At 48.1% G+C, this 21,835-nt stretch overlaps 1 long non-coding RNA gene across 1 annotated transcript; it reads left to right on the forward strand.

Annotated features, from left to right (window-relative positions):
* Nucleotides 1-973: 973 nt before the first annotated feature.
* On the forward strand, nt 974-19,441 carry LOC139060422 (uncharacterized). The gene is made up of 3 exons (XR_011514802.1): nt 974-1,277; nt 13,577-13,644; nt 19,239-19,441. It is a non-coding gene; the product is annotated as an uncharacterized lncRNA (long non-coding RNA).
* The last annotated feature ends 2,394 nt before the right edge of the window (nt 19,442-21,835 follow it).

Consider the following 21,835-nt stretch of genomic DNA (forward strand, 5'->3'; position numbering starts at 1 on the left):
GAGTGAACGCATAATCTCCTATTCCTATTCGCACGTGTCCTATATTTTTCTGCTCGACCACATCATCCTTCGATTTGCGGCAAAGAGCGAGCACATCCACCATGTAAGGCAAGTACCATTCTGTCAATCTTTGGACTCATCCTGTTAGCTGTTTGGCGAACAGAGCTTGCATTTCTTCGTTGCAAGTATCGCAGTTTGCGATTTCCTCCTCGTGATTGTGGAAACACGCGTTTGCTGCCCCTTGAAGATAAAATAGGATGTAGGCTAACAACACCTTATCTTGTCATCTGTTGTTCTTGCTCGCATACTTGTAGATATCCAACGAATCTTCACTGGAGGCGTCATGAGTCCACCAAAACGTGGCTTCGTCTGGGCAAACAAAGTCGTTGGCGTTACCAATGTACCGGTTGGAACCCCCTCTTCTGTGTTTGTGTAAAGCGCATGGAGTTGGACACTACGGAACATCGTTGCATCGAGTTCTTACCCCGCAGCTTCATCAAAAATGTGACAGGGACAAGAGTGGACAAAACAAAACGAAAAATCTATTGATGAAATATGCACGGAAAGACACCCAGATGGCGCAAGAACCACATAACCACTCCTTCGATCGTCATTTTCATCCCTTTGCGGGCGGATTCTCCAATGTACGGGGCTCGCATGTTGCAATATGAAATATATTTCGCAGCTTTGTCTCTCTGCAGCACACATCATAGATTGCAGTGATAAAACAATGCATCATTCACTTATGTTAACGCATGAGTCTGAAGACAACTAAACAATTTATTTTCAGCGACGACTCACAGTAACCATGTTATTACTATCAATATTATTATTAATAGCAACTATTATTACTAATATTGTTACGTAGGAAGACGCAGACGAAAAGCTATGTACAAATATATTTACAAGGAAAATACGCTGCGCTTGGCCAAGAGGCGACAGCCCGCGCAAGCTTCTAACCGTCCTCGTCGTCTTCACACCGCTGACCTTTCGTGATCGCACATATTGTGCCGTAGCACTACCCCCGGCTGCAAAAGCGCCGTCCCGGAGCGACTAAAGATCGGACTCGGAAGCAGTGTAGTAGGCCTTGAGCCTACTGACGTGTACGACATCACTAGATGCCACAGGAGAGGACGAGGTTGAGCCCACAGGAGCAATTTCGTAAGTCACAGGCGTCACCTGGCGCAGCACGAGGTAGGGCCCTGTGTATCGCGAAAGAAGCTTCTCTGAAAGTCCGACGTGACGAGACGGCGACCACAGGAGCACGAGTGCACCAGGTGAGAACTGTACGTCACGATGGCGGGCGTTGTACTGACACTGCTGAGTGGTCTGTGAGGCCGTAAGTCGAGCACGGGCAAGCTGGCGTGCATGGTCGGCGAGGGCGATGGCGTCGCGCGCATACTCGCTTGTTGAGACCGCAGCAGGAGGAAGTGCCGTGTCTAGGGGCAAGGTAGGTTCGCGACCGTAAAGTAGATAAAAGGGAGAAAATCCGGCGGTGTCGTGCCGGGAAGAATTGTACGCAAATGTTACGTAAGGAAGGGCAATGTCCCAGTCGTGGTGGTCCTTGGAAACGTACTTGGCCAGCATATCGGTAAGAGTACGGTTTAACCGCTCTGTCAGGCCATTGGTTTGAGGATGGTATGAAGTAGTCAGTTTGTACTGAATGGAACAGGAACGCACAATGTCAGCGATAACTTTCGAGAGGAAGTTTCGACCACGGTCAGTAAGCAGCTGTCGCGGGGCGCCATGAAGCAAGATAATGTCACGCAAGAGAAAGTCCGCGACGTCAGTGGCGCAGCTGGTAGGGAGAGCCCGAGTGATAGCGTATCGGGTGGCGTAATCAGTCGCGACGGCTACCCATTTGTTCCCAGAGGATGACGTGGGGAAGGGACCGAGCAGGTCTAATCCAACACGAAAGAACGGTTCCACAGGGACGGTGATCGGCTGGAGATGACCGGCAGGTAGCACCTGAGGTGTCTTCCGACGCTGGCAGGGATGACAGGCAGCAACATAGCGTCGAACGGAGCGAGCGAGACCAGGCCAATAGAAGCGGCGGCGGACGCGGTCGTACGTGCGGGTTACCCCAAGATGTCCTGCAGTGGGTGCGTCATGCATCTCAAAGAGCACAGTCTGTCGTAGATGTTGTGGCACGACAAGAAGAAGATCAGGGCCATCAGGGAGGAAGCTCCTTCGGTACAGAATGCCGCCCTGGAGGACATATCGGCGAAGGGATGCGTCGGTAGGTGTAGAGCGCAGACGCTCGATGCGGACTCGCAGCGATAGGTCTCGGTACTGCTCATCGGCGATGTTAGCGAAGGCAGACACAGAGAAAATGCCGTCGGCGGTACTACTGTCGGCGTCGTCAGGCTCGTCTACCGGGTAGCGAGACAGGCAGTCAGCGTCCTTGTGTAGGCGGCCAGATTTGTAGGTGACAGAGAACGAATATTCTTGGAGGCGTAAGGCCCAGCGACCAAGTCTTCCTGAAGCGTCTTTCAATGAGCATAACCAACAAAGCGCGTGATGGTCTGTGACAACGGAAAAGGATCGGCCATATAAGTATGGGCGGAATTTCGCAACTGCCCAAACTAGGGCCAGACACTCACGCTCAGTGATGGAATAGTTGCGCTCCGCGGGTGAGAGGAGCCTGCTGGCGTAAGCGATAACACGGGCGTGGCCACGCTGGCGTTGTGCCAGAACTGCTCCAATTCCGTGACCGCTGGCATCAGTATGGACTTCGGTAGGCGCAGAAGGATCGAAATGGGCCAGAACGGGAGGCGTTGTGAGAATGTTGATTAGATGAGAGAATGCAGAGGCCTCGTTATCGCCCCACTGGAAAGGAGCGTCTTTTTTCAAAAGGTCGGTTAGAGGTCGTGCTATGGCGGCGAAATTCCTCACGAAACGGCGGAAGTACGAACAAAGGCCGATGAAGCTGCGCACATCCTTGACACACTTCGGAACAGGGAAGTGCGCAACAGCATGGATCTTGCCTGGGTCCGGTTGCACTCCGTTCGCGTCAACGAGATGTCCAAGGACGGTAATCTGGCGACGGCCGAATTGGCACTTCGCTGCGTTGAGTTGCAGACCGGCTCGCCGAAAAACGTCCAGGACTGCTGACAGGCGCTCGAGGTGCGTAGCGAACGTAGGGGAGAATACGATAACGTCGTCCAAGTAGCACAAGCACGTGGACCATTTGAAACCGTGAAGAAGGGAGTCCATCATGCGTTCAAAAGTGGCAGGAGCGTTACATAGGCCGAAGGGCATCACCTTGAATTGATAAAGACCGTCGGGTGTTACAAAGGCAGTCTTCTCGCGGTCGAGATCGTCCACGGCAATCTGCCAATAGCCGGAGCGAAGGTCAATAGAGGAGCAATAGCGAGCACCGTGGAGGCAGTCAAGGGCGTCATCAATCCGAGGTAGGGGATACACGTCCTTTTTGGTAACCCTGTTAAGGTGCCGACAATCCACGCAAAAGCGCCATGAGCCATCCTTCTTATTTACCAGCTCAACCGGTGACGCCCAAGGACTACATGACGGTTCAATAATGTTCTTGGCAAGCATTTTGCGAACTTCGGCGTGAATAACTTGACGCTCAGCTGGGGACACTCGATACGGGCGGCGATGAATAGGTGGGGCATCGCCGGTATTAATGCGATGTTTGACAGCTGTAGTAAGGGCCAAAGGACGATCGTTAAAGTAAAAAATATCGTGGTAGGAAAACAGAACGCGGTAGAGTTCACGAGCGTGCTCGGAGGGCAAGTCGGGGGCAATCATTTTCCGTAAGTCAGCGATGGTACAATTTGTCGACTGCGATGGTAGAGGAGTATCGGATGAAGTGTCGTCTACTGCAATGGCTGCTACTGAGTGATCCTCGAATGAACAAAGCTGGGCCAAAGAAAACCCACGTGGCAGCACTTGTGTCGTCAAGCCAAAGTTGACCACTGGCAGGCAGACGCAATTCGCCGTAATAGAGAAAACTGTATGGGGTACTGTGATCCCGTGTGTAAGGAGGACGTCTTGCATAGGAGCCGCGATGTAGTGACCGTCGGAGACTGGTGGGGATGACACTAGGTCAACGTAGGTCAGTGCCGAAGGTGGCAAGCGAACGAAGTCGGCGGAACTGAGGCGACTGGGGTGGGGTTCAGCAGGATCCAGAACAGGCAGGTCAAGGCGGAGAGTACTGGCGGAACAGTCGATGAGAGCAGAATGTGCGGAGAGGAAGTCTAAGCCGAGGATGATGTCGTGGGGACAGTGGGCGATGACTGTGAATAGCACGATTGTTGAGCGATCGGCGAAGGAGACGCGGGCGGTACACATACCAATTACGGGGGCTGATCCGCCATCGGCGACACGGACAACAGGCGTCGTGGCGGGCGTGATAATTTTCTTGAGCCGGTTACGAAGGTCAGCGCTCATTACGGACAAATGCGCTCCAGTGTCTATGAGAGCAGACACAGAAACACCGTCGACTTGCACGTCAAGAAGGTTCAGATGAGTGGGCAAAGTTAGTAGAGGATTTGGCGGCGTAGGGAGCAATGCAGCGTCACCTCGAGGCGCTGCATCGTCTAGTTTTCCGGCTGGGAGCGGCGTCCGAAGGGAGTCGGCGAGTAGGAGCGACGGGGCTGGGGAGAGCGAGATTGTCGTCGTTGGGGCGAAGGCGAACGAGAATAGGGGCGGTTCGTTGCAGGAGAATCAGTGGCGGCATTATCGGCGCGTGCGGCATAGGGACGAGAAGGGCCACCTGAGGGGCGAGAGTAGGCAGTATAAGTAGACCGGATCGGGGAACTCCAGCGACTACGACAGTACCGAGAAATGTGCCCGATTATAGGCAGTGGAAACAAATAAGCTTGTCGTCAGCAGTGCGCCATTCAGATGGGTTGCGGAAACGTGGTGGGTAAGAAGATGCGGGACGGGGCGAAATCGAAGAAGCCGGGCAGGTATCAGGGCGATGGGCCGAGCAGATGGTGTGAAGACCCATGTTTTCAAACTCCTGGCGGACAACTGCCTGGATCAGTGAGACCGTGACTGCAGATGTGGTGGTGGGACTGGAGTCGAAGGCAGCCGGATAGGCGGCCTCGATCTCACGCCGGACGAGCCTGGTAACATCGGCAGCGTTGTTGGGACGAGGAGCGTCGGCACAGGAAGATGTCGCTGGGGTGTTGGGCAGACGGGCAAACTGCTGGTCAATACGTCGGCTTTTGGCGAGTTCCAGGCGACGGCACTCTTTTATAACAGCATCCACCGTGGCTACGTTGTTGCAAACGAGCAAGTTGAAGGCGTCATCGGCAATGCCTTTGAGGATGTGGGAAACCTTGTCTGACTCAGTCATGTGGGTGTCAACTTTGCGGCACAGAGCCAAGACGTCCTGAATGTACCTGACATAGGGCTCTGTTGACGTCTGCACACGGCCGGAAAGCGCCTTCTGCGCTGCAAGTTGTTGACAGTAGGGGTTGCCGAACAAGTCTCGAAGCTGTGTCTTAAGTGAATCCCAACTGGTGAGCTCATCTTCGTGCGTGCGATACCAAACTCGAGGTGTGCCACCGAGGTAAAAGACCACGTTGGCGAGCCTAATAGTAGGGTCCCACCGGTTATTGCGGCTGACGTGTTCATACAGGCTGATCCAGTCATCGACGTCTTCCCCATCGTGGCCCGAGAATACGCCAGGATCACGGGGAGCGGGGAGAGTGATGTAGGTCGGCGTAGTGGCGGCAGGTGTCGGAGCCGGCGGAGTCGGGTTGTCGTCACCGGGAGCCATGAAGGAAGGCTCGACGTACCGTCCACTGCGAAGCTCCGTGACGAGGTACAGGGAACGTCCACCTCCACCAGATATGTTACGTAGGAAGACGCAGAAGAAAAGCTATGTACAAATATATTTACAAGGAAAATACGCTGCGCTTGGCCAAGAGGCGACAGCCCGCGCAAGCTTCTAACCGTCGTCGTCGTCTTCACACCGCTGACCTTTCGTGATCGCACATATTGTGCCGTAGCAATATTATAAATATAATAATTACTTGGTATTAAACATACACACAATGAGTAGGGTGGAAAATGAGTACGAGAAGGCTGGCAACTACCAAAGACAAGGACAGAAAGCCTGCCTTCTGTTAAGAAAAGGTGGTGTAGCAAAGCAAGTTGAAAGACGAACGTAAAGAAAGGCATAGAGTGAAAATAGAGTGGAGCAAGTAAGGATCAAATTATGCACGCGGGTGCACAGAAAAAAAAAGACACGCGCAGGTTGCTCTAACTTAAAAAAGATGTTCAAAATAGAGAAAAAGGGTAAAACAAATATTTAGCCCCGTGCGAAATATCTTACAAATAGGAAGTCAAGTAGGTGTCTTGTTTAAATGTTAGGAGGGTGTCATGAGCGTGGTGGCATCAACAATCGCAGTCACTCGGCTACACACAATGATCAAGGGTCGTACACAGCAGGCAAAGTAGGCAATATACCCTTAGTTGCAACGTGTGCTGCGGAACGAAAAGAGGACACTCTAATACAAGGCGCTCAAGTGTGTCGCAGGAACCGCGATATGCACACGTCAGACTGTCTGCGCGAATTTCTCGGTTTAAACATTCAGACACCAGGACACATCTATTACTTAACTTGGCCATATAGATCTAGCACAACAAGGCAAGCGCAGGTGACGATTATAGAGCGTAACGAATCTTTTTGTTAGACGCCGGTGTGGGTGCTGTTTGAGGAGGTATCCGCTTCGTCAACAGATGAGCCTCGTCAAGCCTACACGAAATTTCCGGACAGCACATTCGTTGCAGACATAACAGGAAGCGAGTTCATTGGCCTCTTTGTTCTTTGCAACACCTACATGCGAAAGTATCGACTGGCCAACAACGAATATTTCACTAGGTGTAGTTCTGGTACCATGCTAAATGATAGTAAGCACAGCTGGTCGATCAGTGTCACTTCTTTGTAGTCTGCGAAGGGCAACGTGGGGGCCCGTAAGGAGGACAACATTAAATGTGCCCAATTCCCCTTGCATGTATTGCAGATCAATATCAATCGCTGGCAGCTCTGCAGTTCATGAGACAGAATGCGGTATGCGAAACATCCGTTTCATGTCAGTCGCAGGGCTGAAGAAACCTGCAGTACCGCCTTGGCCATCGCTCTGTATAAATGCGTCCATGAATGCATGATCATGGTATCCAAAGCCTTTCGAACGAGTTGGGCTGGGCCCATTTGAAAACCTCCGGAACCAACACTACGTATTTTTTGTCCATTTACGGAATTGCTGGATGAATGGGGAATATATATTGAAGATGTGCAACTGGAGTGGCACCTTCGCAATTTTTTTCAATGCTTTTAAACAATTGCGTTAATGTCCTGATGTCAGAAAATGGGCGCGGAAGCAGTTGATTAAGAAGGGCTTGGTATCAAAATCTAAAGGCTATTTTCCTATACTTCCTTGGAAAATTGCTGCATAATTGTTGCAGTAGACCACATGAGACGTTACGCCCAAACTACGGCCCTACCTGCGGCCTCTCCCGCCCATTATGGACCTTCATTTTACAGAACGTTGTATTGAAGCACCCCGAGAACTCCTCAGCGCCCGAGGTCGTGCTCTTTCGTCCTGCGTTATTCAAGGGCCCCGAGACTGTAGTGTACATCGATTGCGCTACATCGGCGCAGCACCCACAAAGTGAAGACGCCCAAAAATATTTACCCACGCTCTTGGCAACAAGCTCGCAATAAACATTAGACTAGATTATGCTAATTGCAGTGTTCCTCCCTTTTCCTACGTAAGGTTATCGGGCAGCTCCTCTGTTTACCGCGGAATCGTCGCCATTTTTTAGTTACCCGAACGTGAACAAGTTTCTCCATACATATATATATATATATATATATATATATATATATATATATGTATATATATATATATATATATATATATATATATATATATATATATTGTTACGCTCTTAGGTGTGTAGTGGATTCACGAATGTGACACTCTTAGGAGCATAGTGGGTTCACGCCGCAACAAAAAGTATGCGGGGGCACCGGAGGGTGGTGAACGAGAAAGACGACGTGTGGCTGGCTGGCTGAATCTCGCCAGGCGCTCAGCTGATCCAGGCCATCGCTGCTAACTCTACCCGGCTTCAAAGTAACGCCTTTTGTGGGCGCAACAGAGTGGTGGAGGTATCTCTGTCGACAGCGAAGATTGTCCAGCGACCTCACCTCCAACGGCCGCGCTGGCTAGTTTTCCGGAGGTGGCGACGGGTATCGACGCCGCGGAGAGGGCGATCGGCTTACACGAGGAGCGGGTGGTGGTGTCAAGCTGCGATCGGATGCTGGAGAACGGTTCCGCAGCGGCTCCGGGTGCTGGTGAGGCAAGCGTCCTAAGTATGTGTGCGAAGGCGAGTATGTTTCGCCCAGAGGAGCGCGGTACCGCCTAGACATCGTCGATCGGTCGAACCTCGGTGGTTGGCGGCGATTGCAGTACCTGGCAATGTGACCCAAGTCGCCACAGCTATAACACACAGGCAAACGACGATCGATGAACTGCCCTTCGAAGCGCTCAGCCGTGGGGGGTCGTGTAGCAGAGCGAAGCGGCTGAGCCTGCTGCACAGGAGGAACGGTCGGTCTGCGTGCAAACCTGCTGGAGCGAGGGTGTTCTGCAGGTCGGTGTTCGGTCGTAAATGTGTCCTCACGTGGCCATGGAGCACCTCTGCGGTTGACGTCTGTGACACATACCGCCGGTTGCCAGGAAGCGCAGGGTGCGGCAGGCGCCATGTGTTGCGGGTAATAACCGTCAGGTTGTCGTATGACGTCGCGCGCAACTTCCTGGTGCCGCAGCAGTTCCTCACGCACGATCTGCCGTATAGTAGACGAAAGATCGGCAGACGGGCTCTCATCTACGCTGGCAATGGTTGTCACATTCGCCAGGCGTCCAAACTTTGGCACAATGCGACGTGTTTTCAACGTCTCAAACGTACGGCAATGACGCATGACATCTGAGACGGAATCAACGTGTTCTCGACTTATAAGGAAATTGTATACATCTTCTGCAATTCCTTTGAGGAGATGTCCGACTCGGTCTTCCTCGGACATCTGCGGATTTACGATTTTGCACAGCTTGAGGATTTCCTCGATGTATATAGTGCATGTTTCTCCAGGAGCTTGAGCTCTTTGAGCAAGTGTTCTCTCGGCGCGTTTCTGTTTGGCGTGGGTGTCGCCAAAACACTTCTTTATTTCCTCGACAAAGTGCTCCCATGTTGTTAGGGAGTCTTCGTGGTTTTCATACCACATCAGCGCCGTCTCACTCAGAAAGAGCGCGACATATTCAAGCTGAGTGACAGAATCCCAACGGTTGTAGCGGCTCACCCTTGCGTAGTGCATCAGCCACTCATCGACGTCCTCACCCACTTTTCCCGCGAACGAGCGTGGCTCCATGTAGTGCCGCAAAGGTCCAACTGGCGTTGACCTTTGAGAAGGTGAAACTAGAGCTGGCATTTGTCCATCACCGTCCTGAGCCATAGGGAAGGTCGTTGGCAAGAGACCGGCAAGACGACGGCTCCGGCTAAGTTCTGGATGTTGCGACTCCGTGGTACGTCCTGTCGTACCCCGCACCTCCACCACTCTGTTGCGCCCACAAAAGGCGTTACTTTGAAGCCGGGTAGAGTTAGCAGCGATGGCCTGGATCAGCTGAGCGCCTGGCGAGATTCAGCCAGCCAGCCACACGTCGTCTTTCTCGTTCACCACCCTCCGGTGCCCCCGCATACTTTTTTTTGAGGCGTGAACCCACTATGCTCCTAAGAGTGTCACATTCGTGAATCCACTACACACCTAAGAGCGTAACAATATATATTGGTACGGGAAGGAAGAAGCGTTCGTCTATTTACAGGTAGCTTTTAATGGCTGAGCCATAAAGCGTAGAGCATCGATCCTACTAAAACGCTTCTTCGTCGTCTCCAAGACCACCATCAGCGTCGTCTTCTTTCCACATTACCGACTGTGACATCACCCCCGTCGGAAAAAGCACCTGATTGGTGCGGCTCATCGGTCGAAGAAAGGTAAGGTTTGAGACGGCTGACGTGGATGATGTCAGAGAGGGGTGAAGGCACCGTGGCATTCAGCGGAGACACTTCATTTGTGACAGGGGTCACCTGGCGAAGGATGCGGTAAGGGCCATAGTATCGCGAGAGGAATTTCTCGGAAAGACCAACATGCCGATGATGATGAAGCAACATTCACTGGGCCCGAAATATATCGGTGGTGCACGCAGGCACCAGACGGGGTGGTTCCCTAGTTACGGGACCCATATGTTTCCAGCAGCTCCTGACCCCTGTCCGTCAGTGCGAGCTGAATCGGTAGGGCGGGGCTGGATAACAAGGTCTCCCATCGCTCAAGGGGTTGGGGATTGGGGTTGTTGGTGGGAAGGGGTGGAGGGGGGGTCTTGAGTTCTGTGCACTCTGCCAAGACGTGCGGCAGGGTGCCCCTTTCCCTTCTGCAAAAAGGACAGAGCATATCGTATTCCGCAGGGTACATGCGGCTCATCAGTACGGGATGCGCAAGCGATCCCGCCTGCGCCCGACGCAGGATCGTCTGTTGTTGCCTGGTGAGTTTGGGGTGCGGTTCTGGCAGTCTGCACCTTTCGTCTCGGTACATCCGGGTAATGTCCCGAAAGCTGGTAACCGGGTGCGGTAGCTCTACCGGCTCGTGCTCGGCCCGGATTGACATTTCTCGGGCATGGTAGTCGGCGATGGTGTTGCCTGCTACCTGCGAGTGAGCCGGGACCCACATGAGCTCTATGGCTCTTCCCGGAGGCTTGTGCTTGGCTAGAATGGCTCGGGTCGCGGAGGAGATTACCCCCCTGCGGAAGCTTCTGTAGGCTGTCTCTGAGTCGGTGACTATTGTGTCCACACGCGGCTGTGCGAGTGCGAGGGCTACGGCCACTTCTTCGGCAACTGCGGGGTCTGTTGTCTTCAGGGACGCGCTGACGATCAGCGTCTCTTTTGAAGTAACCACCACGGCTGCACGGTCACTGTGTTTTCGGAGCGAGGCGTCCGCGTAGAGGACCCTGGGGTTCTCTTCCAGCTTACGGGCTAGGGCTTTGGCTCGCGCGGTGCGCCTCTCGTCGTCCTTGCCCGGCGTCATGTGCCGGGGAAGGGGTTCTGTCTGAATTGTCATTTTCCAGTCTTCCGGAAGGGCCGTCTTGATGGGTACTGGCTCGATCTGCCATCCGATCTTGCGTAGGACGGCTCGTCCGTGTTCCGTGTGACTGAGCCGGATTCTCTGATTAGAGAGGTGGGCTTCGATGAGCTCCTCCACCGTGTTGTGGGCGCCCATGTCTAGCCGTTTTTGCGTGGACGAGTATATGGGCATGCCCAGTGCTTGTTTCGTTGCCTTACGAAGCATCGTGTTTAGGGTGTCCCTATTCGCCTTCGTCAGCTGGAGATACGGGGCGGAGTAGGTAACCCGCGACACGACGAATGCGCGCCCCAGGCGCATGGCATCGTCCTCTTTAAGGCCTCGGTTTCTGTTCGATACCCTCCGAATCATACCAAGTATCAGTTCGGTTGTAGTCTTGATCTTTGTGATGGCGGCCTGTGCCTTTCCGTCGCTCTGGAGTAGTAGGCCGAGAATCCTAAGCTGCTGTGTTGGCTTGATGGTCATTCCGGCGATCGTAATAATCACGTTCGGCGGCCGAGCTGGATACCATACTAGCACAAGAGCGCCTGGTTCGTAGTTCATGTCGTGATGGCGCTTGTCGTAACGGTACTTCTGGCGTGTCTGGGAAGCAGACAGACGAATGCGGGCAATCTGGCGTGCTTGGGTCGCCGTGGCTATTACATCCCGAGTGTACTCTGTCGGCGAGTCGAGCGTGGTCGAGAGGAGTGTCTCGAAAGGTAAAGTCGGCTCACGGCCGAAGAGGAGATAGAAGGGTGAATAGCCAGCTGTGTCGTGGCACGAGGAATCGTAGGCGAACGTGACAAATGGTAGAGCAATGTCCCAGTCGCGATGATCGGAGGAAACATACACTACGAGCATGTCCGTTAATGTGCGGTTCAGGCGTTCGGTAAGACCGTTAGTTTGAGGATGGTAAGTGGTAGTAAGTTTATGTTTAGTAGCACATGATCGAAGTAGGTCGTCTATGACTTTGGCAAGAAAGTATCTGCCACGATCGGTCAGAAGTTGACGAGGTGCAAGATAACGTCGTGAAGCAAGAAATCAGCGACGTCTGTAGCGCAGCTGGTCGGTAGGGCTCTAGTAATGGCATAGCGAGCTGTATAGTCCGTAGCGACGGCAATCCACCTATTTCCGTCCTTGGATATAGGGAATGGTCCAAGGAGATCAAGGCCAACGCGAAAAAAAAGGGTCGGCCGGTATATCCAAAGGCTGCAGTAGTCCGGCAGGAGGCACAGCTGGTCTTTTTCGGCATTGACATGACTCACACGCGGCAACATAGCGCCGGACGGAGCGGTTGAGACGCGGCCAGAAAAATCGTCGCCGAATTCGGTCATAGGTCCGCGTGACGCCAAGGTGTCCAGCGGTGGGAACGTCGTGCAGTTGCTGCAGTACAATCGTTTGCAGATGAGACGGAATGACGGTTAGGAGCTCGGGCCCATCGGGGTGCATGTTGCGGCGACATTCGTTAATGATTTCATTGACCGTTGTGATGTTCTTATAAAGAAGCAGGTTAAACGCGTCGTCTCTGATGCCCTTTAAGACGTGGCTGACCTTCTCTGCCTCTGCCATATTGTTATCTACTTTGCGGCCACGTACGATTCAGTGGACGTCTGTACACGGGTCCCAAGGTCCTTCTTTGCAGCACGTTGGCGGCCGACGGGTTTGCCGAACAAATTTCTAAGCTTCTGTTTGCACTGGTCCCAACTCGTAATCTCTTCTTCATGTGTTTCGAACCAGATCTGTGCTGTTTTCTTCAGGTAGTATATTACATTACCCAGCATAAGCGTGTTATTCCACCTGTTGTGTGCGCTGACCCGTTCTTAATTCTGCAACCAGTCATCGACGTCAACGTTGTCAATCCCGGAAAACATGCTAGGGTCGCGAGGCTGGGCCAGGATGACCGTCAGGGGCGACGACGGGGCCGCGGTTGAACTGTCTCCTTCGGAAGACATGGCGGCCAGGTTACGTCCGCTGCGGAGCTCCGTCTTGCTCGATTACCCCGCACCTCCACCAATGATGTTACGGGAAGGAAGAAGCGTTCGTCTATTTACAGGTAGCTTTTAATGGCTGAGCCAACAAGCGTAGAGCATCGATCCTGCTAAAACACTTCTTCGTCGTCTCCAAGACCACCATCAGCGTCTTCTTTCCACATTACCGACTGTGACAATATATATATGAATGCATAGATGCGTCAATTGAGGTAAAATGCACCACAGCTTCACTGCATGTCCTTCTTGGCAGAGTGGAAGGACTGACGAAATTAGTTCACGACGTCTTTATCGTACCTCTAACCTGTTAATGAATCTCTCGTTATTAAACAATGACAATAATATAAGAAGTTGTTAGCGCAGTGAGAGAGCACCATCAGTTGCAACACATCGTAAACCTGATGCGGAACAGAGCATGATGTTTACAAATCTCGGTTTTCATGCGCAGATTGGAAATACCATTTCATATGAGGCCAGGAAATGCACCTAGTACAATGCTCTTCACTGTAGGAGAGGGTGAGTTCGCTTATTCAAACGCTCTTTCATTTCCTTACTCCATTCTTAATTCGCCGCAATTTGGATAACTTGAACAGCAATTGTTCCGTTCTAAGAGATATGCAACAAAGAATTCATAACGCCTATTGTGCATGTTCTGCGAGCTGTCGTATTCATGCCAATATTGGAAACCAGCACTGCGTCGGAGAACTTAGTACATTCCCGCTTTTCTCTGTGAAATATTGGTACTCATAAGATGATCTGGGCCTGAAATAAATTACGTAGCGTAACATCAGGATCATCATTACATCATAAAAGAAGTGTTGTCATGCCACTACATTCTTCGTCCATACAAGCGCGTTGACGCAAAACATTCGTCATTGTGTTGGAGCATCAACTTATGTTTGAGTAGAATGGTGAGCTGATATCAAAGTGTAAAAGACTGCTTTCAACCTGCTCGCAGCCACAAACCAAAAATAGAGTCAACTCTGTGCGTATCTTTCTTTTCTAATTCGAAAAATTTGCACGTGGCGAGGCGCTTGCACTTCAGATCATTATAGCCTATGGCATCCTAATTATTATAATATGTTGTTGCTGGCCTCTTCAATGTACAAGCATTGCAGAATTACTGCAAACCGTTGGTGATAATACTACGTGGTGGTCCGCAAAACAAAATATCAGACTTGATCTTGAAGCCAATTCAGCGTTCAGCTAGCCACATAGGCTTAAGATCCTGATAATACTGTCAATCAGATCAAATTGCACTATGCGAGAGTGAAGATTTTGTTTGTTTTTTCTTTCTTCTTTCACATTTATTGCTGGGAAAAATATCCATGCCATTCATGGGTCTTTGAGCCAAACGAAATTAATCGTGATTATTGCCAAACTCAGCAAACGAAAGTATAACGCGTGTGTTTTTCAAACAGTTGCGCTCTGTTTTCAGAGTGGTACCGTGACACAGAGAAGTTATCGTTACGAACAGTAGTTGCAGTGTTCATCGAGAAGTTATTAGCTGCGCTGGTGCTAGCGCTTCTGATCCGAAAGATGGCGCTTTCCTTGTCCTAGCTTTCTTTGCGTTCTCCCCTGGTTAGACATCTGTCATTGGACGAGTGGACTGGATGTAGCCTGGATACATTTTTCGTACGTGATGACTTGCTGGATCGACACTGATAGCAATGGACGATGTGCGTCACATCAGTGGCGTTTAGTTGCTAACTCAGGCCAACCCGGAGAGAGTGCAGTCAAAGGAAAGGGTGGGCAGACCTTGATGATACTATCGTCTCACAGGGGCTCCGATGTGGCATGTGCGCTTAGCTTCTTTGTCTAAATGAAAATAAATTAGCAATTTTACGTTAAAAACCAACGATCGGAATATAAGGCATGCCATAGTGGATAGTGGATTACGGCCTGTGGACTGTGGATTATTTGTACTCTGGAGTTCAAGAACGCGCACCTACTGCACAGTACACATTGCATTTCCGGCCATTTGCAATGTGGGCGCCACAATCAGGATCAAACCCACCAAATCTAGATAAGCAGCGCTGCAGTGTAGCCACTGGGCCACAACTGCGGGAGTTTTTTATTTGGCGATTTCTGCTGATTTGGTTCGGTTGTTTCGCTGAATAGACAGAGTAACGGTCTGTCACACAGATGACGCGCACTAAACAAAATTAGGGGAAGGGAGCTGGTACTGTCAAGCTGCGGAACGATTTGCACTGAAACGCCCAATGACATTTGCCAGCACCTCGATTGGAAGGTGCAATTGATGAGGCGTTGTTTTTCGTGATTTTCTGCAAATTACGCGACCAGCATTATTAAACCAATACTGCCTTCGTCTTAGGAGTGAGTTGAAAGGCGTCGCGACTAACGATTTACACAAATGCGAATGAGTGGTAACTGTTGCCTTCGTTCTGGAAATTACCAACTTGTGTTAATTACTCCTTGTTTAGTGCTTCAACGCCACAAATTTCATCACCTGCAAGAAATTGCTTACATAGCATAACATGCTATCTGTACCAATGTACCATCCCACTGCGTTAACACAATGAGTAGTAAAAGCATCTTCTTCAAGGAAACCGGAAGCGTGTCTCGCTGACCCCCCTACCCTTCCTCACTTATCCTCCTCCTGCTTCTTTAGGTAGATTCATGCTGAGCCATTCCGATGCTTACTGCGACCTGCATATGTTTTTTGTTGCAAAATGTTCTTATCCTAGCTCCTCTAGTTTCTTCTCGTAGTTTTCGTCGTTCTGCGGGTGTCTTCCACGTCTTTCCGCATCACGCATGTTTGTGCGCCGAGTTTCCTGGTCTCTCTGCACTCGCATTTAACGGGTTGCCCTCGTTATGCCGCCAGATGTTGCTTTCGAATCTAGTTGTTCTTTACGCCAGTGCGTGTCGACAGCACTTTCACAATTCAAGCACTGCGTAATGCCTACGTATTTTACAGAATGTGACTGCTGTCTTGCAACATGTGTCTTGCAGCAGTCGCAAAGTCCAACAAAAGCGTAAACGTTGACTCCAGCTACCAATCGAGAAAAACCCAAGTGCATACAAAACGGATACATTTAAGGCTCTTATTAACATGCGTTATGCGACCGACTACTTGACTTTATTTACCATAGCTGCCTACACTTAGGTAGAGTCTGCATGAATGTTTCGTCCTGAGGCGTTCATGAATGCAACAACAGCTCATGTATTGAGTTAGGAGAGATTGAGTGCCCATAATCATGCAAACATGTACTATGTTATATTTAATGGGCACGTTTGCATTTTACCGTACTAACTTTACTACCTGTTGCAGACCCAACAGATTATGAAGGCGTGATTTACTACACAGACTACAACAACTGCGTCTTTGCGGACATGGAGTACCGAGGACATCGTAAGGCTGTAGAAAACAACAGAAAACTTATCAAAATCCGGTGTTTCCTGCCTAGTAATTGTCCCGCCAAGTTAGAACCGTCACATTCCTTGCAATTTCGCAGCAATAAGAAAGCCCGGCAGAGATGTGCAACTTACGAGAATACCAACCCATTATACCCTAGTGACACCGTTCGATGCAAATTGGCCGCGGCATTAAGCCTGCTCTTCCTTACAGCTTAGAAAAATTTTCGTGGAAATATTAGTGGTGTTTCTTGTTATATTGCAACCTTTTTGCAGCATTTGTACTCTCCCGGCCAGAAAGACCACAGCTTATCCGACGACTCAGGTTCGGTTGAATCATACAACTCATACAATTGACGCACATAATACACAGTAGAAAAGATAAGCTGCATTTATTGGTTAACTTTAAATCTGGATGGCCTAGTGCATAGTTCAAATGGTTACTGGCAGTTATTCACTCCCAGCAATGCTCGTGTAACTAAAAAAAATATTAACTAGTCTATCCTAGCATGTAAATACCTTATTCTAGCGTACGTAGCAAGCGTATAAATACTGAAATTTGCGAGAACCTTTCTATTAACGATAATTTTTTACTGTAAATTTTCATCACAATATAACTTTTGCTTTCACAAGCGGAAGTTATAGTCCCTCAGAGGTCAAAGAGAAAAAGTGCGATTTGGGAAAGTGCAGATGCGTTGTTATCGACGAATGCTGTCATTTGTGAAAACATTCTAACGTCAGTACGAGGGGAAGTCAAAAAGTAAAGGGAACTTTGAGAAAATGCACATTTGTTCTATTGATAGAAAACTGAAACACACAATATTTTTCTACATAGCCTCCCTGCACTTCAATGCATTTTGCCCAACGTTTAACAAGTTTGTTGATTCCGTCGGAAAAGAAACGTGTTTTGGTTGAAGCTATAACCAATTTTGCACCGCATCAATTACTTCAGCGTCCGTTGCAAATTTTCTCCTGAGTGCTTCCTGCAATGGTCCAAATACATAAAACTCACTTGGAGCCAGGTCTGGATGTATCGCGGGTGTTTCTGCAATTCGATTCCCAACTACTTTATTGTTTCTGCCGTTCGTTTGGCAGAATGTGCAAGAGCGCTATCTTGCTACAGGATAACACTTTCTGACAATTTTACACGACGTTCAGATCAGTTTAGTTCCCAACACATCGCTATAGTTCTCGCTGTACATACTGTCGCCTCTTGTGGTGAAATGAACGGCTACCACACCTTCCATGTCCCGGAATAGTGTTAGCATAATCTTACCAGCTACGTTTAAATTTCTGACGTTTAAATTGATGATGATGAGTGTTTCGAAAGCATGTTCGCAGCCTTACTTTCCGTTTCGTCATGATGTAGCTAAGTTTCATCTAAAGTAAAAATTTCCTGTAGAAATCCGTCTCCCTCGCGATTATAACCGGTGAAATGTTTACGAGAGATGCCAAACCTTTATGCCTTATGCTGCGCGGATAATGTTCTCGGTAACCACCTTACACACAGTTTCCGAAAATTCGGCTTGTCTTGTAAGATGGAGTACACTGAACCATGACTGATATGTAAAGTATCGGCGATTTCATCCACTGTGATTCACCTGCTTTCTATCACAATACCCTCAACGACTTTCAAACTGTCGAGGGTGGCGATATGGGCTTCTTGTTCGGTCATCATTTAAAGGTACCTGTGTAGCGCAACCAAACAAAGACACAAGAAAAACGAATACGAAGACAAGCGCTACTACAGACAAGCGCTAATAGACAAGCGCTATATAAGCGCTATATAGCGCTACTTACATAGCGCTTATCTTCGTCTTTGTTCCTTCTTGTTTCTTTCTTTCGTTGCGGTATACAGATATTTTGAAATGGTCCTCGTTCGTAGACATCGATGGCCTCTCCGATCTTTCCTCGTCAGATAGAGTTATTCTCAGTTTGGAACGCTCTATCCATTGCTAGATCATGCAACGCGATAAACAACTCTCACCATACTGCACTTGAATTCGACGAATAATTTTCCCAGGTTTATAACGTTTCACAAAGGAAAAGCGAGTCAGTGCCCTAATTTCCTCCTTGGTGCAGATCTACAATGGCGCTGCCATGTTTAATGGTCTGCTACACTCTAACGACTAACGTGGGAATAAAAGTGGCCCGTTTCATAGAAATGTTGCAGACGACACCAATTGAACGCTAGATATTAGCAGTGTTACCAAATCCTAGTGCGAGAAATTGCGAACGTTATTTTACTCTTTGACATCCCCTCGTATATGGACCCCCTACATTTATGGCTTCTGCAGCATTGAGAAGTCCAATAATACTTGAATGACATACTGTTTGCTACATTGTGGTGCTCTAAAGTGTACTTGAGGGAGCTTAGGAAAATTCTCGTGCCCGGTTTACCTATCACTAGGCGTCTAACACTGCATACGCTACCTTTAATTCCTAGAATTATGGCATAAATTTACTTACGATGGTTCAAATTCTTTTACAGTTCTATCCTCGACGATAATTGAAGCAGGTGGTTAGAACAAATTTCCACTTCACGAACTTGTAAAAAGTCTTGTTACCAAAACACTCAGATTCTTGTGTTCCTATTTGTCCCGAAAATAACAGTGAAGTCATGAAGAAAAGCAGAGGCCAATGCGCCAAAAAATTTTGCGCATATTAGTAATGCTTAAGCTTTCGTTTTGTAACGTTTAGAGCTTTGAACAATTCATTTTCTTTTTTCGGCACAGAATGTGGACTGTGGGCTCGGAGAGAAGTTAAAGATTCGTGCCAGAAGAGTGCATCGCCCAGTTTGTGGACACTTGTGGCGTAGTTGTTCCAGCGCACAGTCGGGACCTTTGCCCGGACGGCGTTGGGGACTACTAGCTCTAAGAACTATGACATAGAGGAGTTAAAATATATTGCCAAATGTGAGTTTGACGATATAAAACAATACCATTATTGCACTGAAGCATTTTTAATGGATATGACATAAGGAGATGTTGACGCACTTTAAGGCGTCCGCTGCTCCTTATCTCTTGAATGGTTCCATCATACAACATACAGGATTCAAGATTACATATCAAATAACCTTTCACACTGGCAGCCGGACTTATCACGCAATGTTTTCACAGAAAGACTATGACGTAAGAAACACATGGTACATACAATATACAACGTAAATGACTACACAGTTATGTAGGCAAAAGTCTAAAAAATACAAAGACGCTGTCGCCTAATAACACAGCCTCTAGTCAGCGGGTGGTATATTCATGATCACATACGGTCACAACAGAACAGTGAGCATAAAATATTTCCCAAACACATGCATATGCACAACGGCATTGAAATGAAAGGAATAATAAACGCGTTAATAACGTCCAATAATGCTGCTGTCTTGAAGAAAAGTCTTTAGTGCTTTTAAAGCGCTATCCTGCAAGGACGTTCTTGGCCAAGGACCCAAAAGTTTCCTTAAAATGATAGGTTGTGGCCTTATTTAATTAGCGTTCACTTAAGTCGGCATCTTGGTGTGTCCTGATGGGGGCAATCTAGAAGGACGTGATATATATCTTCGCCTACAAAACCACAATCACATTCGGGGTTTCCACATGGCCAATTCTGGGTAAGAAGTTCTTTTTATTTATTTGTTTATTTATTTATTTATTTATTTTAATTATGTATTTATTTAATACATACTGCGGAGCAATCTGGTCTGAGCAGGATGGGCAATACAATTTACAGAATATCTGTTTTACACAAAAGGAGAAGAACAACAAGAAAAGAAACATGATAGTACCAGAGGAAAGAACACAAAAAGACATACTCATCTAGTGATACAGTGCGTCATAAGGTTCTGTTAGGCTATTCCAGTTGGACACAGAACGCGGGAAAAAAGAAAACTTATAAATGTCTGTTCTTGCAAAGTAAGGAGTTAGAAAGTGAGTTTGGTAATGTCGCGTAGGTCTTGTGGCCAAAGGGGAAAGAAACTGTGTCTGATCAATAGCAATTTTACCGTTAAGAAGTAAGTTAAAAAAATTCAAATGACCGTGTTTTCTTCTCGATTCAAGTGGCTCAATGCTGTTAGCTTTCAAGAGCTCAGAAGGAGAATCATTATATTTAAATTTGTAATAGATAAACCTGACAGCTTTTCGCTGAATTCTTTCTAACTTCTTAATCTTAAGCTTAGTATGAGGATCCCAAACAATAGAGCAATATTCAAGCTTAGGTCGAATGAATGTGAAATAGCTAACAAGTTTGACATTAGGAGGAGAATTACGAAGTTTATGTCTTAAGTAATAGTTTCCGGAAAGTTGAAGAGCTAATGTTATCAATGTGCAGATTTCAAGAGTGATTATTAGCGATGGTCACTCCTAGGTACTTGTAACTGGTAACCTGTTTCAAAGGAAGAGATGTCAAGCTATAAATCTATTTTAGAGGAGGTTTCTTAAGCGTCACACAAAGATAAACGCTTTGATCGGTGTTAACAGGCATGCCTAAATCTGTGAACCACTTAGATACAATAATAAAATGAGAATTCAACTCAACCTGATCATGTACACCTCTGATTTCACGAAATAACGAATCATCTCCAAATAACCTAATTTGAGTTCCAGGAGTAATAACGGAGACAAGGTCATTTATACATAAAATAAACAGCAAGATCTGTCTTTCATTCATCAGGTTGCTCGCACTTAATAGTGAACATCGAAACAAAATCACAAGAAATTTAGCTATAGTTTCGGCATAACGACGAAGAAAAATATTGGGCAGACTATCAGGACCGCAAGTCGATTTTGTTTTCAGATTCAACAGCATTACGACTACACCGTGATGTGAAATAAAATCAACCTGAGATGCTCAAAATGCCCCGTGACGCCAATTCATGGTTGTAGTTGCCTTTGAAAACACTCCAGTAAAATAAGTATTGAAATACTCAGCGATGACTTGTGGATCTCTAATAGAGATGCCATCAACCGAAACCTGCGTCACGTACCTGTCAGCATCGCTCAAATAATACCAAAATTTTCTTGATTTGTTATTGATAAAGTTGTGCAAAGTTTTTGTGAAAAAGTTGTCCTTAGACTCGTGAATTGCACGTGTGAGATCGTTTTTGATACCAATAATGGTAATAGGATTGGTAGTAAATCTTTAACCCGTTTTAGTTCCCGTTTCAAATGAGTAATTTGTAGCGTTACCCAGGGTGTACGTTTATGCAGTTTCTTTCACTTGTGTGGTACAAACGTATTGAAACAATAATTGCACATATCAGCCAACTTTTTCCTTAGTAAACATACATTATGATGCTCTTCAGTAAAATCAATCACGCAATTTTCCATATGTGCAATCA

The sequence above is a fragment of the Dermacentor albipictus genome, chromosome 5 (genome assembly GCF_038994185.2).
Source record: "Dermacentor albipictus isolate Rhodes 1998 colony chromosome 5, USDA_Dalb.pri_finalv2, whole genome shotgun sequence".
Taxonomy (NCBI): Eukaryota; Metazoa; Arthropoda; class Arachnida; order Ixodida; family Ixodidae; genus Dermacentor; species Dermacentor albipictus.